We start from the raw sequence: 16,297 nt of genomic DNA on the forward strand, positions 1-16,297 counted from the left end.
ATAAAATTAAGACAATGCAATACACCACAAAATAAAAAACCAAAGTAAATGAGATAAGGTTAGAGACTGTTATCCAAGTGATGCGCGATGTGTTAACGAGGTTCGGTCCGCTGACCTATGTCCCCTCTCCCCACTCTCGAGGAGAATCCACTACACAACCCAGTTTGGAAGCCGAAACTTCTTCTACACAACGATCTCCATGAGATCTCACAACCACACAATTGATCTCCACGAGATCAAGCTCACTACAGTAACAAATGATGTAAAATCACTCTCTTTACAATAACCCTATGGCAAGGAGAAAGATCACACTTGAAGCCTGGGATGTGAAGTTGAAAACAGTGAGCAACAGGAATAAAAATTTTGGCTCTTTTGAAAATAATAAACTAAACACCAAGGATTTGAAATGAGCTTGGATAGCTCTGAAGAAGGGGGTAAGAGGGTTTAAATAGGAAGAAGAGCAGTAGCGAAAACCCATACTCAAATCCCCCAAAATCCCACAAAAAAGATTTTTTGATTCTGTACCAAAAGTGATCGTTGGGCGATCGGCGGTCGGCCGTGAGATTTTTCACGGTCGACCGTGAGATTTTTCGCGGTCGACCGCGCAGGTTTTTAAAGCTAGAAAAGATTCTGTAAAGTCTATGGTCGACCGCGACGGTCAACCGTGGAAACTACTGTAATCAGTTCGGTCGACCGCAGGAGTTCCCGAGCCCTCTATAATAAAGGCGGTCAACTGCCATGATCGACCGCACAGGTTTCTGCTGGCTCTTGAGGGAAAAACACTGGCGCGGTCGACCGTGGCGGTCGACCGTGGCGGTCGACCGCCAACTAACACAGGCAGATATATGGTTTAAAAGCAGTTTTTGATATTTTATAAAATCTGTAAAAATACACAAATAATTTCTAAAAAAATTGTAACTTTGTAAAATGTTTTTAATACTAAAAAGAAACTATTTAGAAAAGGAATTTTGCGAATAGGTCCCCATATTTATGCAAAACCATATTTTATCAAAACCGTCAAAAATATGAGTATGAAAATATGTGTGTGATATCCCAATAGCTTCAAATGAAATCTACAACTACTTGCCTACATTCTAGCACTAGAGAAAGTAAAAACAGCAAATATCTCTCAAATAGGAATACATTTCTTGAGTCTTAATATTGCTTTTGAGTTGATAAAGCTTCTTATTGCGTTTAGTGTTCTTGATTAAACATTGCTTCATCACTATGCCTCCTCCTCCTTTCGATATCATCGTTGTGGCTCATGTTCCATCCAATCCTCCATAGATGGTACTAACAAGCTTGATATATATATTAACTATAATATCACTCAACAAGTAATTAGTACCGATAATGGTCGCTGTAAATCATCATCAAAACATAAGGGCTAACAGAAGGGACTAACATATCTCGGGGCAAGCTTCCCCCGTCTACCGAATCACTGAACGTCGTTCATCGGTGATACTTTCAACATAACTAAGTCTTCTACCTGAAATTCTAAGGGTCATCTCCGATGATCTGCATAACTCTTTTGTCGACTCTGTGCAGCAAAAATGCGCTCCCGAATCAATGCTACCTTTTTTGTGGTCTGTCTAACTAGTTCCGGGCCAAGTAATAGACTATCCTATGGCCGTGCCTAACATATAGGTGATCTACGGGCCTCCCGTATAAGGCTTCGTACAGCGCCATCCCGATGGTAGCTTGATAATTATTATTATATGCAAATTCAATCAATGGGATGTGATCCTCCCAGCTACCCTGAAAATCTATAACACATGCTCTCAGCATATCCTCCAATACTTGATTCACCCTCTCGGTCTGACCATCTGTCTGGGGGTGAAATACACTGCTAAATGATAACTGGCTGCTAAAATCATCCTGAAAACTCCTCCAGAAATAGGATGTAAAGACTGAGCCTCGATCTGATACAATAGTCTCCGAAACTCCATGCAATCTGACAATCTCTCGAATAAAAATCTTCGCATAGGTGTCTGCCATATAAGTCATCCTCACAGGTAAGAAATGCGCCGACTTTGTCAATCTGTCTACTATCCTGTCTACTATCACCTAAATAGAATCATTTACTTTCTTTGATCTAGGCAACCTTACTATGAAATCCATGAAAATATTTGCTCACTTCCACTCGGGAATGGTTAAAGGTTGTAGAGTTCCTACAGGTCTCTGATGTTCTGCCTTAACTTACTGACAGGTATAACACTTAGCCACATAATCTGTAATTTCTCTACGCATACCACTCTACCAAAAATACCTCTTCAGATCCTTGTACATCTTCGTTATGCATGGGTGCACTATATATCTATTGCGATGTGCCTCGTCAAAAAGTTCCCTCTTCAGCTATAGATTGTTCGGCATGACAATCATGCCCTTCATCCAAAGGCCTCCATCTACTCTAATAGTCCAATCATCCTTGGATTCTTTGGAGATCTCCCCCTTGCAGATTTGAATCCATGAATCCTCTAACTGAGCTCCTCAACTATCTCGAAATATAGGCTACAACTCTCTGGGTTTGCATTAATACACCTCCAAGACCTGATAAAGATGCATCATCTCGAAATATAGGCTACAACTCTCTGGGTTTGCATTAATACACCTCCAAGACCTGATAAAGATGCATCCGTGTAGACAACAAAAGTCTTATCACTGGTTTGCATTAATACACCTCCAAGACCTGATAAAGATGCATCCGTGTAGACAACAAAAGTCTTATCACTGTTGGGAATAATCAATACTGGAGCTGAAGTCAACTTAGTCTTCAATGTATCAAAGGCCTCTTGGCATTTGTGGCCCAAATAAACTGTACATCCTTCTTAGTAAGGCTTGTAAGTGGCGTCACAATCTTCAAGAAGTCCTGAATAAATTTCCTGTAATAGTCTGTCAGACCCAAGAAGCTACGAATCTCGGTAACTATCTTCGGTGGTTCCTAATCAAGTACGGCCCCTACTTTAGCTGGATCTACTGCAATGCCCTCCTGGCTGATGACATGGCCCAAAAATCTAACATCCGATAACCAGAATTCACACTTACTAAATTTGACATACAACTAGTGATCCCGTAAAGTCTGTAATGCCAGACTCAAATGCTGCTCGTGCTCGGCCTCCGATCTCGAATTGATAAGAATGTCGTCGATGAAAACTATCACGAACTGGTCCAAGTATGGATGGAAAACCCGATTCATCAAATTCATGAATACTGCAGGTGCATTAGTCAGCCCAAATGGCATGACAAGAAACTCGAATGATCCATATCGAGTCAAGAAGGTGGTCTTGGGAATATTCATCTCCCGAACCCGCAACTGATGATAACCAGAACGAAGATCTATCTTTGAAAAACATTGAGCCCCCTGCAACTGGTCGAACAAGTTATCGATCCTCGGTAATGGGTACTTGTTTTAGATAGTGACCTTATTCAACTCGTGATAATCAATGCATAATCGCATACTCCCGTCCTTCTTCTTCACAAAGAGGACCGGTGCTCCCCATGGAGAATGACTCCGTCGAATGAATCCCTGAGACAACAACTCATCTAGCTGGATCTGTAGCTCCCTCATCTCAGCAGGTGCCATACGGTAAGAAGCTCAGGAAATCGGTGCAGTGCCTGGCTGCAACTCTATGCAAAACTCGACCTCTCTCACTGGAGGTAATCATGGTATGTCCTGAAAGACATCCTGGTGCTCTGAGACTACTCGTGTCTCACTCAAATCTGCGCCCTGATCCCGTAACATCACCTCCTCGACGTATGCCAGATATGACTCTGCAAACTAGTTGCCTCTGGAGGTCGCTACCACTAACTCAAATCCATTAAAAGCTCGCAAACTGACTATCTTCGCAAAACAATCAATACTCACATGGTAGGAAGATAGCCAATCCATACCAAGGATAGCATCAAACTCAGACATATGCAACACGATCAGGTCTATCACGAACTCAGAATCGTCCAAGCTAACGATACATCTCCTACAAACAGTCTCTAAAAGAGACATCTCCCCTAAAGGAGTAGATACAGATAAAGGAAAATCTAATGGCTGCACCACAAGCTAGAGACTAACCAAAAAATCATAGGAGATAAAAGAATGTGAAGCGCAAGAGTCAAAAAGAATACATGCTGGAAATGAATTCACAAGGAAAGTACCTTCCACCACCGTCCCGCTCGCGCCATGATCGCGAGGAACAACAACATACACTCTACCAGTCGGTTGTGCTGCATCACTTGGAACATATGGGACTATCTATCCCTACTGGATCTCCTGAATCGCTTGTACATATCCCTTAATCCTCGGAACTGCTGGAGGTGCCTCAATCCTCAATTGCTGACCATGACCGCGACCCTGAGTGTGGTTCTGCTACTGTTGCGGATTCCTACCCTGCTAGCCTGTTGCGGGTGCGCTGCGGCACTCTGCTGCTCTGTGACCTACCTTGTTGCAATTGAAACAAGCTCTATGAAACCGGTACTGCTGTTGCGCCCTCTGATCCTACTGATTGCCCTTGTTATGGGGACCCTGCTAATGTGGAACCATATTCTGATGCTGGGGTCCTCCTGAGCCTATAAAAGGTCTCTTACCCTTACCTTTATCCCCAGACTGTCCTGACTTAGCATTTCCATCTTTACCCTTGATAAATATAGATGTGTCTGTCTCATGGGCTATGATAGCATTTGCTACCTCTCACACTGAACGGAATCTTCGAGATACTAGATATCGGTGTAAACCTAGACGAAGTCCCATCATGAACATCTGGGCTTGCCTCTCCTCGGTGTGCCACATGCCAGTGAATTGAAGTAGTGACATGAACTTACTCTCAAAATCTGTCACTGGCATATCCTCCTGCACCAATCAAGCCAGCTCTAACTCCTTTCTGGCTTTCGCTGTAGTCGAAACATACTACTCTTCAAAGAAATACACAAAAGTCTCCCATGAGGTCGTCATCCTCTGCTCTATGGTAAAATGAAGCCGATACCATCCTCCTGCATCACCTTTGAGGCTGAAAGCTGCTAGCCTCTGTTTCTACACATTATCTACATTAAGCATGTCCAAAATGTTGCTCACATCCTCCTTCTACTTGTGCCCTGCAATGGAATCTGTCGAACCATGGAACTCTAGATCCTTTAACTTCTAGTACCTCTCTACCAGGCAAAGCCAAGCCTCCCGCTCAGCCGCTCCATCATCAACCTAAAGTGGCGGTGTGACTACCGGTGTCTCCTCTGGTATCTCCTCCTGAATAGGCGTTCCCTGCCAAACCTGATCTGCTAACTGCTCCTCTATAGCTGCCAGACGAGCTGCTAACGGTGCTATGAGATCCACTAAGTACTGTGGAGCCTGCTGTGGCTCGGGCTCTCTATCAACTTGCTCAGCTCTCTGAGCACGAGTACCTCGGCATCCACTTTCTCTTCTTGACATCTATAATATAGAAGTAGAGCTTATTACACAGTAAATAGAATCTCTAGCAGGAAAAGGTATAACGTATACCAATAAGTAAATCGTATTATCCATTATTCATAGCATGCTTAATCACTCAAGCAAATAGTTCATCACAAAAAAAATATTTATAATTTTTCACGTATATATAATACGTCCTCACTCATTCTAGGAATTCTTAACGGACTGTATACATGATTCCTAGGAAACTCTATCCTAACTCCATAATATGACACAAGAATGATCTTAGGGATATTAGAACCTAGAGCTCTGATACCAACTGTGACACCCCAGGTTTCACGAGAGGCTGCAGTCCAAGGCGAAACCCAGATTGTCAAACCTACCAAGCACCAAACACCATGCTACGACATGTTTTACCATCACAGTCACTATCTCTCTAGTGGAAATAACAAATAGGTGAAAGTACCGACAGACAAATAAAAGAAATAGAATAAGCCAAGCATACACAGAAGCAATAAGAGAATACTCATCAATGAGCCTAACTGAAATAGAATAGAAATATCTCTGAGTCTGAAATAAACCTCAAATACAATGAGTCAAATAAAGTATCACTACGGCTCTCAGCCTCTACAAAATGTAATACAGATTTAGAGTCTGAATATAATCAACTAACTGTGGAGTTCTGAATACCTACTAAATAGTAAATAGCTAGATGGAATCTATGAAGAAGTCCCATCAGCCTGCGACTCTCCATGTGCTGGACTTGCTACCTGAAAGGGGGGAAAACAACGAGCGTCAAAGCGCTATAGCGAGAGCATCTCCACCTCTCCCTGGGGAAAGGGTAGGAGTGTATAGAAAATATAGAGAGTACATAAATATAGAATCATTCATATATATCTAATTGGAGATTAGTATTTAAGAATCCACAATATGAGAGTTAGTACGTCGAGCGAAATAATCCAAACAAGAAAACCCTCATGTATATACCATGTCTCAAATTGTGACTCACTAAATACTAATTCCAAACTCTATGAATGATAAACAACAAACAAAAAGATAATACTTCGAACCTCAAACCTGTAGAACAAATATCTCATCCTGATCTACACTCGGGTAGACAAATTTGACATAAAAGGAACTCATCCAAACAAAAGCCAACCACATACCATGTCGTGTAAGCCACGGTCTCAGAGAAAGCATCCTACTTACGGTTATTCAATATGGAAGAAAAATTATACTTTATATTACTTACAAATGTGCATCTCTTATATATTAGCGATACTCTTGTAATACTCTTACTCAATCGCTCTTATATTACTTACAAATGTGCATCTCTTATATATTAGCGATACTCTTGTAATACTCTTACTCAATCGCTCTGCGGTAATAGGTTTCATCTCCCTATCCCGGAAACATAATATAACGATACTTTTGTAATACTCTTACTTAATCGCCCTGCGGAAATAGGTTTCATCTCCCTATCCCGGAAACATAATATGACGATACTTTTGTAAAACTTTTACTCAATCGTCCTGCGGAAATAGGTTTCATCTCCCTATCCCAAAAACATAATATTTGTATACTTTTATATTTAGTATGTTAACACAACATATTTTAACCATATGTGTACATATCTCGTTGTATGTGTCCATATCTGGTGTTTACTGACATCTCATATATTAAACAACTTATAAACATCGTATCGTAACAGTGCGAGGTCGAGAGACTTGCTCAAAAATTCAACAGTCGATTTTAAACATGCACAGGCAAAAAAATACACTTGGCGGTCGACCGCAATTACGCGACGGTCGATCGTGACGGGTTCTAGGGCCTACGCAGGCCTCTGTCCTACACGTGGTCGACCACCGCTAGGGCGTGGTCGACCGTGAGCTGAAATTCCAGATTCTCAATCTGGTTATGTGTGTTGTGTTCACGCCGTGTTTAGGTGATTCAAACATGATTAAAACGATATGAATCTTACATAGAAACATGAAAACAGCAACGCCGTGTTTAGGTGATTCAAACATGATTAAAACGATATGAATCTTACATAGAAACATGAAAACAGCAGATAAAAACTTCTGGGAGAAACAAAACGTATATAACATGATAAATTACATGAAATTCATATTCGAAACCCTAAATCATGCACATGAACTTGAAAAAATTACATGAAATTCATATTCGAAACCCTAAATCATGCACATGAACTTGAAACAAAGCACAAATCATCTTTCATCAGATTAAACAACATTTAAATCATGTTCAGATCTTAAATATCTTCTGTAAATTTGTTCTCACACCTTTTCACATGGAAAGACCTAGTCTTTATATATATAATACAAAAGAATTAATTTTTATTCATAAACTAGTCAATTTGGCTCTAATAAACATGTTAAAAACCCTTTTAAAATGTTTTAAAAACTAGGAGGGGGATTAGCAGAGATGAACTCACCTAAAACTTGTAGAAAAACGTTTAGGATGCCAAACCAAAGCAGATCTCCAATACAAAAGCCAAAAATCACCCGGAAATCCACTTGAAAGCCTCCAATATTCTCCAAGAATCAAAATAGGGTTTGTGGGGGTTTGGTGGCTGTTAGGGTTCTTAGAGAAACTGAGAAATTCGTGAAAATTTGATATATAAACTAGAGAAAATGAATATGGGCTTTAGAAATCCGAAACCAATTCAAAACAGGAGAAAAACTTTCTACAGGTTGATGCGGCATAATTATGTACCAAAATTGCAAGTGCACAATTGATCAAGTTATAGTATAAAAAGTTATCGATCCCACGATAAAGATGATTTTAAAAGATTATTAGAATTAGTTTTTATGTTTTGTGCGTGACAAAAATAGGATTAAAGAATAAGTGTGATTATGGAGAGAGATATGATGAGTGATTGTTTTGAATATATGCAAGTGACAATAAATTGAATTTTAGACAAGAGAAGAAAGAATCAAAGAATAAAATAAAAAGCAAGAATAAAAAAAGAAAAATCAAGAAAACAAAAGATGGAGGATTCAATTAAAGATATGAGAGATCTAGAATTGAATCCACAAGCTAATCTCAATTATAAAATACAAACTATTCTTTTTTTATCATATTTCAACTTAGATTTATAAAGCATAGACTATCAAACCATTTAAGAAACATATAACCTATCAAATTATCATCTAAGTTAAAATTACAATTCATGATAAGAATAACAACAAGATAGTAATCCTAGAATTCATAAGCATAACCTATCAAACCATTTAAGATAAGCATAGATTATCAAATTCTTCTTCTACCAATTAGTTCTCTAGTTGATTATCCTAAACATGAATATTTAAGTGCAAGAGAATAATTCATACAATATAAAGGAAATTAGACTAGTTTCATACAATTCTAAGATTCCTACAAGAATTAATTTCACATCTTAAGAAATAAAAGCAAGAAGAAAAAGAACTAATTACAAAAATAAAAAGAAAAGAAAAATCTAAACTATGAACAACAAATAAATCTAACTACAAAGAATTAAAATCTAAACTATAAAATAAATTGCAAAATTAAATGCATAAAAATAAATCTACTCTACAAATTAAAGTGCAAAAAAAATAAAACGATAAGAAAGTAAATCTACACTACAAGCATGAATGTAATTCTAACTAATAAGCACTAATAAAAAAATTACTAAAGAGAAATAAAAGAGAAAAATAAAAGAAATGCAAACCTTCAAATTGCTCTTCATCTCCATCTTCATCATTCAACAAAGAGAAGAAAAGAAAATTTTAAAGTGGAGAAAAATTCTTTTATTTATTGCAACAAAAAGTTATAATTTTTGAAAGGTCTTCTCAATTAAGAGTAACCCTCTCTACAAATAGAGTTATAAAATTTTTTATACCTCTAACCCCTCACTATCTACCCCTATTTATAGTAAACATCAGTGAATGAGAGCCATTGAATTGAAATCTTATCCAAAATAAGCAAATTTTAGCCATTAATCTGTAACAAAACGCCGATGGTATCGATACCAGCATCGATAGGGGTATCGATGCTGGCATCGATGCCCCCATCGATGCTGTATCGATACCAGCATCGATAGGGGTATCGATGCTGGCATCGATGCCCCCATCGATGCTGGCATCGATGCCATGTCCTCTCTGGTTGCTATTGGCTGAATTTGTTGTATTTAACTTTGGGCTTTTGGCTTTTGGGGTTTTGGGCTTTTGGGCTTCATACTTGTTTTCTTCATTAAATCAATGGGCTTTTGTTGACAGATGAGATTTTTAAGATTTATTCTTCATTAACCTACAATTAAAGATAAAAGTAATTATTAGTGGTATATTTATTCCTATAAAATAGATAATAAGGGTATAAAATTATAATAAAATATGATTATCAAATACCCCCACACCTAAACTTTTGCTAGTCCTCTAGCAAGGAAAGAGAAAAGAAAATCTAACTCACTTTCGCAGAAATCGCAGTTGTATTTAGCACATGCAACAAGGTTTTAAACCCCTAGGTTACCCTACTCGACGAGTTGTAGTCTCGTGAGGGTTTGCAGTGAATATACCCACAAAATTCGGTCAACTTGCCAAGTTAAATAAGTTAGTAAATAACTAATTTTCTTTGATAAATTTAGACATTCTAATTGAAGCTAGTTAATAATCAAGAAAACATTTTTATATATAATTCCAATGTAAATCTCTTAGAAAATCTTTTTTATTATAGCAATACAAAACCAAGTCAAATCTTAGAGATTTAATTTAAAAGTTTTGAAAAGTGCATGCTAACTCTTTGTTTGAAATAAATTTCAAGTCTCTTGATCAAAAATTATTTTTCAAGACCATATATACAAAATAACAATATATATAAAAAAATCAGTCAACTTAGGCTTTATAAGATAGAATCACCTTGAATTCAAGAGTTTTTTTGTGCCCATTTTTCGCACTCTTCTTTTATAAGGTTAGTTATTTTTTTAATATATATATGTGTGTAAGTATATATAGTCTGAAAAAATGTGTAAACCAAGATAACTTGAAAAAAATATTTTTAACTCTAAGTTAAGCATACAAAAATTTTATTATTTTTAATTAAAAATCTAAGGTAAAGCTTAAGTAAAGTATACTACTTAAAAAATCATTTATTAAGAAATTTATTTGGAGTTATCATAAAAGGTGAACTTGAGTATATCATACTACTTAAAAAATCATTTATTAAGAAATTTATTTGGAGTTATCATAAAAGGTGAACTTGAGTATATCACTAACTAGGAATTAGAAAATATTTAAAATCTATCAATTAGATCAATTATTACTTAACTCTATTAATTTGGCAAGTGACAATATTTTTATTTTTTTTATTTTTTTTAAACAAAAATTATGTCAAAAATGCAACAAAAGGATAAAATAAAGAGGAAAATATGTACTTCACACCCCCACACCTAAATTTTGCATTGTCCTCAATGCAATTTCGTTGATGCACAAAGTAAAGCATATAAGAATTGAAGAACTTACATTTGTTCGGTCGACCTAGAACAATGATGATAAGGATCTGCAATTACTGTTAGTATGAGGATGAAGAAATCAAATAAGAGAGAAAAATTGTAATTATTTTTTTTCATTTTTCATTTTTATTTTTTTTAATATTTTTTTTATAGATAATGAGATTCATGAAGAACCAACACCTCTTCCTCTCCGAACGTAAAAAATTCTAAAAATGGTTTTAGACGTTGACCATTTATTTTAAAAATGTTACCATTTTTAGGATTTTCTATCTCGACAGCCCCATGCGAAAAAACTTGTTTGATAAAAAATGGACCTGTCTATCTTGATCTCAATTTTCTAGGAAAAAGATATAATTTTGAATTGTACAATAAAACTTTCTGTCTTGGAGAGAAATTTTTTCATAAAATTGATTTTTCATGAAAAATCTTAGTTTTCTCTTTGTAAATTTTTGAGTTTATATATGCATCATTTTGAATTTCTTCCAACTCATTTATTTGGAGCAATCTGTTCTTACCTGACGAGTCTGAGTTAAAATTCAACTGTTTTATCGCCCACATTGCTCGATGCTCCAACTCCACTGGTAGGTGATAAGCTTTCCCAAAGACCAGTCTGTATGGTGACATCCCCAAATTAGCCTTGAAAGCTATTCTATATGCCCACAGAGCATCACATAATTTTACAGACCAATCTTTTCTGTTATGATTAACTGTTTTTTCTAAGATTTATTTGATCTGCCTGTTTGTGACCTCTACTTGTCCACTGGTTTGGGGGTGATAAGGAGTTGACAATTTGTGTGTGATTGAATATTTCCTCATCAAAGCCTCAAAAGAACGGTTACAGAAATGTATATCGTTGTCACTGATGATCGTTCGGGATACTCCAAACCGTGCAAAAATGTTCTTTTTCAAAAACTTGACAACGACCTTGTTGTCATTAGTTTTGCAAGCTATCGCCTCAACCCATTTTGACATGTATTCAACGGCTACTAGAATGTAAACATTTCCAAAGGAATTTGGAAATGGTCTCATAAAATCGATACCCCACAGATCAAAAAGTTCAACAGATAAGATGGGTTGTAAGGGTATCATATTTCTTCTAGTGACTTTTTCTAAAAGCTGACAGTGGTTACAGGTTTTGCAAAACTCATATGAATCCTTGAAAAGAGTGGGCCAATATAGCCTACATTGAAGAATTTTTTTTAGCTGTTTTTCTTGGGCCAAAATGGCTCCCACATGCTTGCTCATGACAAAAGGAAAGAACACTCCTAGTTTCTTCAGTGGAAACACACCTCCTAAAGATCTGATCAGGACAGTATTTGAACAGGTATGGATCATCCTAGTAAAAGTATTTTACTTGAGAGAGAAAACGTGATCTATCCTATTTGGACCAATGAGAAGGGATCTGGTTCTTGACTATGTAGTTCACAATGTCGGCAAACCATGGAATAGATTGGATTTGTAGGAGTTGTTCATCAGGGAAATGCTCATTGATCGGAACGGTTGATGTTGGTGCATTCGAGAGTCGAGAGAGGTGATCTGCTACAGGGTTCGCTGTTCCCCTTCTGTTAAGAATTTGAATGTCAAACTCTTGAAGTAGGAGAATCCATCTAATGAGTCGTACTTTAGCATCCTTTTTAGTCAAAAGATACTTTAGTGCGGCATGATCAGTAAAAACTTTGGTTAAGGAACCGATGAGGTAGGACGTGAATTTTTCTAAGGCAAAGACTACAGCTAAAAACTCTTTTTCTAAGGCAAAGATATCAGAGTCCTACTGGCGTAGTAGATCACATGCGATTTTCTATCAAACTGTTGTCCTAAAACAGCACCAATCGCAGAATCAGATGCATCACACATCAGTTCGAAGGGTAAGGTCCTGTCCGGTGCATGAATGATAGGAGTTGTGGTTAGCTCCTTTTTCAGATATTCGAAAGCTTTGAGGCACTCGGGGGAGAAGACAAATGATGTATCCTTGGCTAAGAGATTGGTCAAGGGTCTAGCAATTTTGCTGAAATCCTTGATGAAACGTCGGTAAAAACCAGCATGACCAAGAAATGATCTGATATCTTTGACAGTTTTGGGAGGAGGGAGATTGGAAATGAGATCTACCTTAGCTTTGTCCACTTCGATTTCCCTATTGGAAACTACATGTCCTAAGACAATGCATTGTTTGACCATGAAATGACATTTCTCCCAATTAAGAGTCAGATTTTTCTCCCTACACCGTTCTAGGACCAGTTTAAGATGATGCAAACATTGGGAAACTGTGTCACCAAAAATGGAAAAGTCATCTATGAAAATTTCTAAAAATCTCTCTACCATGTCGGAAAAATACTGATCATGCAACGTTGGAAAGTGGCAGGTGCGTTACACAGCCCAAAAGGCATGCGCCGGTATGTGAATGTTCCATACGGGCATGTGAAGGTAGTTTTCTCCTGATCTTCTAGAGCGATAGGGATTTGATTGTAACCTGAATATCCATCCAGGAAACAGTAGAACTCGCATCCTGCTAAACGTTCTAACATTTGGTCAATGAATGGAAGAGGGAAGTGATCTTTCCGAGTGGCTAAGTTGAGTTTTTGATAGTCAATGCAAACTTGCCATCCAGTTTGGATTTGAGTGGGAATCAGCTCATTAGCCTCATTTTGGATCACGGTGATCCCAGATTTTCATTAGCCTCATTTTGGATCACGGTGATCCCAGATTTCTTTGGAACAACTTGAACCGGACTCACCCATGAACTATCAGAAATGGGATAAATGATTTCTTTGGAACAACTTGAACCGGACTCACCCATGAACTATCAGAAATGGGATAAATGATCCCATGATCAAAACATTTCAGAATGTCTTTCCTAACAGCTTCTTTCATCACTGAGTTTAACCGACGTTGAGGATCTCTAGTAGGTTTGGCATCATCTATCAAATGGATTCGGTGTTGAACAATGGTTAGACTAATCCCTTTGATATCAGCCATGGTCTATCCAATGGCTTCCCTATTCTCTCTTAAAACATCTAAGAGAGCTTCCTTTTGACTGGTAGTTAAGTCAGAAGAAATAATGACTGGTAAAGACTCGTTCTCCCCTAAGTAGGCATATTTTAGATTTTCAGGTAGAGGTTTGAGCTTTAACTTAGGGGGTTCCTCCACAGATGGGCGAAGTTGGATTCGTGGTTCTATCTCCAAAGGTTCTCGTTTCCAGCCAACAGTAGAAATATGATTGACCAGCGGATCTAACTTTAGTTCGTCATCAGAAGACTCCACAAACATTAAGTCAGATGTATTTGAATCAGACTCACACTCTCCCTTTTGTTGTTCACTGGATATTGCCTGAATGAAATTCACTTCCATGGGTTGATCAGATGGATCACTAGGCTGCCTTCCTAGGTTAAAGATATTGAGGTCAACACTCATATTCCCAAAAGATAGTTTCATCTGACCCGTCCTATAATTGATCAAAGCATTTGAGGTGGCTAAAAACGGTCTTCCTAGAATGACTGGGATTTGACTTTTGAGATTGGAAACGGGTTGCGTTTCCAAGACAATAAAATCAACAGGAAAAATGAACTCTCCAACCTTGATCAGAACATCCTCTACCTCTCCTTTGGGAATTTTCACGGATCTATCAGCTAATTGTAGAGTGCATCTTGTCGGTTTAAGTTCTCCTACACCTAGCTGGTGATAGACTAAATAAGGAAGGAGGTTGACACTGTCTCCCAAGTATAGAAGTGCCTTATCAATGTGAGTGTTACCTATGACGCATAGAATTGTGGGACAACTAGGGTCCTTATATTTTAATGGCATGGGTTTTGAAAAAATTTCACTGAGGTTGGCAGCTAAGAAGACTTTCTTGGGGATATTGGTGGTTCTTTTCTTAGTACATAAGTCTTTCAAGAACTTTGCATAAGAGGGGATTTGTTCAATTGCGTCTAGGAGAGGGATGTTGATCTTGACCTGTTTGAAAGTTTCTAGGATTTTCTCAACCTGCGGGGAGTTTTTCCTAGATTTGAGTCTACATGGAAAGGGGGCAACGGGTCTATACCTATCTAGATCAGGCTCAATCTCATGTTCAGCGTTTTGGTCATCGGAAGGAATGTGTTGGATGAGAAAAGGGGTTTGATCCGGTGACATTCTAACTTGGTTGTCTATCTGTTTTCCTGATCTCAAAGTGTGAACTGCATTCACATGGGTTGGTTGGGATGAACTGGATCCATTATCTTTAGGGTTTGCAACAGGTTGACTTGGGAATTTTCCTTTCTCTCTTTCGCTCACGGTAGTGGCTAGTTGCCCAAGTTGGGTTTCTAACCGGGCTATGGCTTGAGTGTTCGAGTTGAGCACTTGGCCGGTTGTTTGCATAAAGGAATTTAGAGTGGTGGATGACTGGGTCAATATGTTGGTAGTTTGTATAGAAGCTTTGATCATAGCTTCTAAATCCTTTTCTAAGACACTCAAACATTTATCATGATCAGAATTTGAAGGATTTGTAGGTTGGTGAGGATGATAATGTTGGTTTGAAAAAACTGGGTTAGCTTGTTGGAAATTGTTTGGTGCGTTGAACGGAAGTGTATTTCCCCTAGGGAATTGTGGGTTCGATGCAAGAATGAAGTTTTAATTTCCAGGAGAATTTCCTTGATTCCATGCAAAGTTAGAATGATTTCTCCAACCTGGATTGTAGGTTGGAAAAAATAGATCATTTCTAGGGAGCTGGAATGCAGCGTTCATCTATTCTAATACATTGTTATTTTCTAGGAGAAGGCAATCCTCTGAAACGTGGGTAGGAGACTAACAATTATGACATCCCGGGGCAGAAACATGATTGATTTGAGCTGGAGCTCGTTCCTTAATTTCTAAGGCTTCTAACCTCCGCAGAATCGTCGCCATCTTCGCTTCAGAAGCAATATTTGACTCCAGGGAAAGACCACTAGACTTAGATTGGGGAACTGATGAAACCCTGTCATCATAGTGTTCCCACTGCATTGTTTTCTTGGATAGACTCTCTAGGAATTCTCAAGATTCATCGGCCTTTTTCCTCATAAAATCTCCCTAACACATCAATTCTAAAGATGTTTTTGAAGAATAGTCCAATCCTTCATATATGACTTGGCATAATCGCCATTTCTCGAGACCATGATGAGGACATTGGATCAGAAGATCTTTAAATCGGTCAAAATATTTCCAGAATAGCTCCCATGGGAAAATTTTGAAGTTTTGAATACTGTTCCTAAGTTTTACCGTTTTATGAATAGGGAAAATTTTCTTGAGAAAAACGGTGACAAATTCATCCTAAGTTGAGATGGAATTTGTCGGTAAGCTGTACAGCCATTTTTTAGCTTTGTCCTTAAGAGCAAATGGAATAAATCTGAGCTTAATCGCATCTTCGGTTAATTTTCTCATTTTAATCATAATACACACTTCCTCAAATT

This window comes from Asparagus officinalis, chromosome 7 (assembly GCF_001876935.1).
Source record: "Asparagus officinalis chromosome 7, Aspof.V1, whole genome shotgun sequence".
Taxonomy (NCBI): domain Eukaryota; kingdom Viridiplantae; phylum Streptophyta; class Magnoliopsida; order Asparagales; family Asparagaceae; genus Asparagus; species Asparagus officinalis.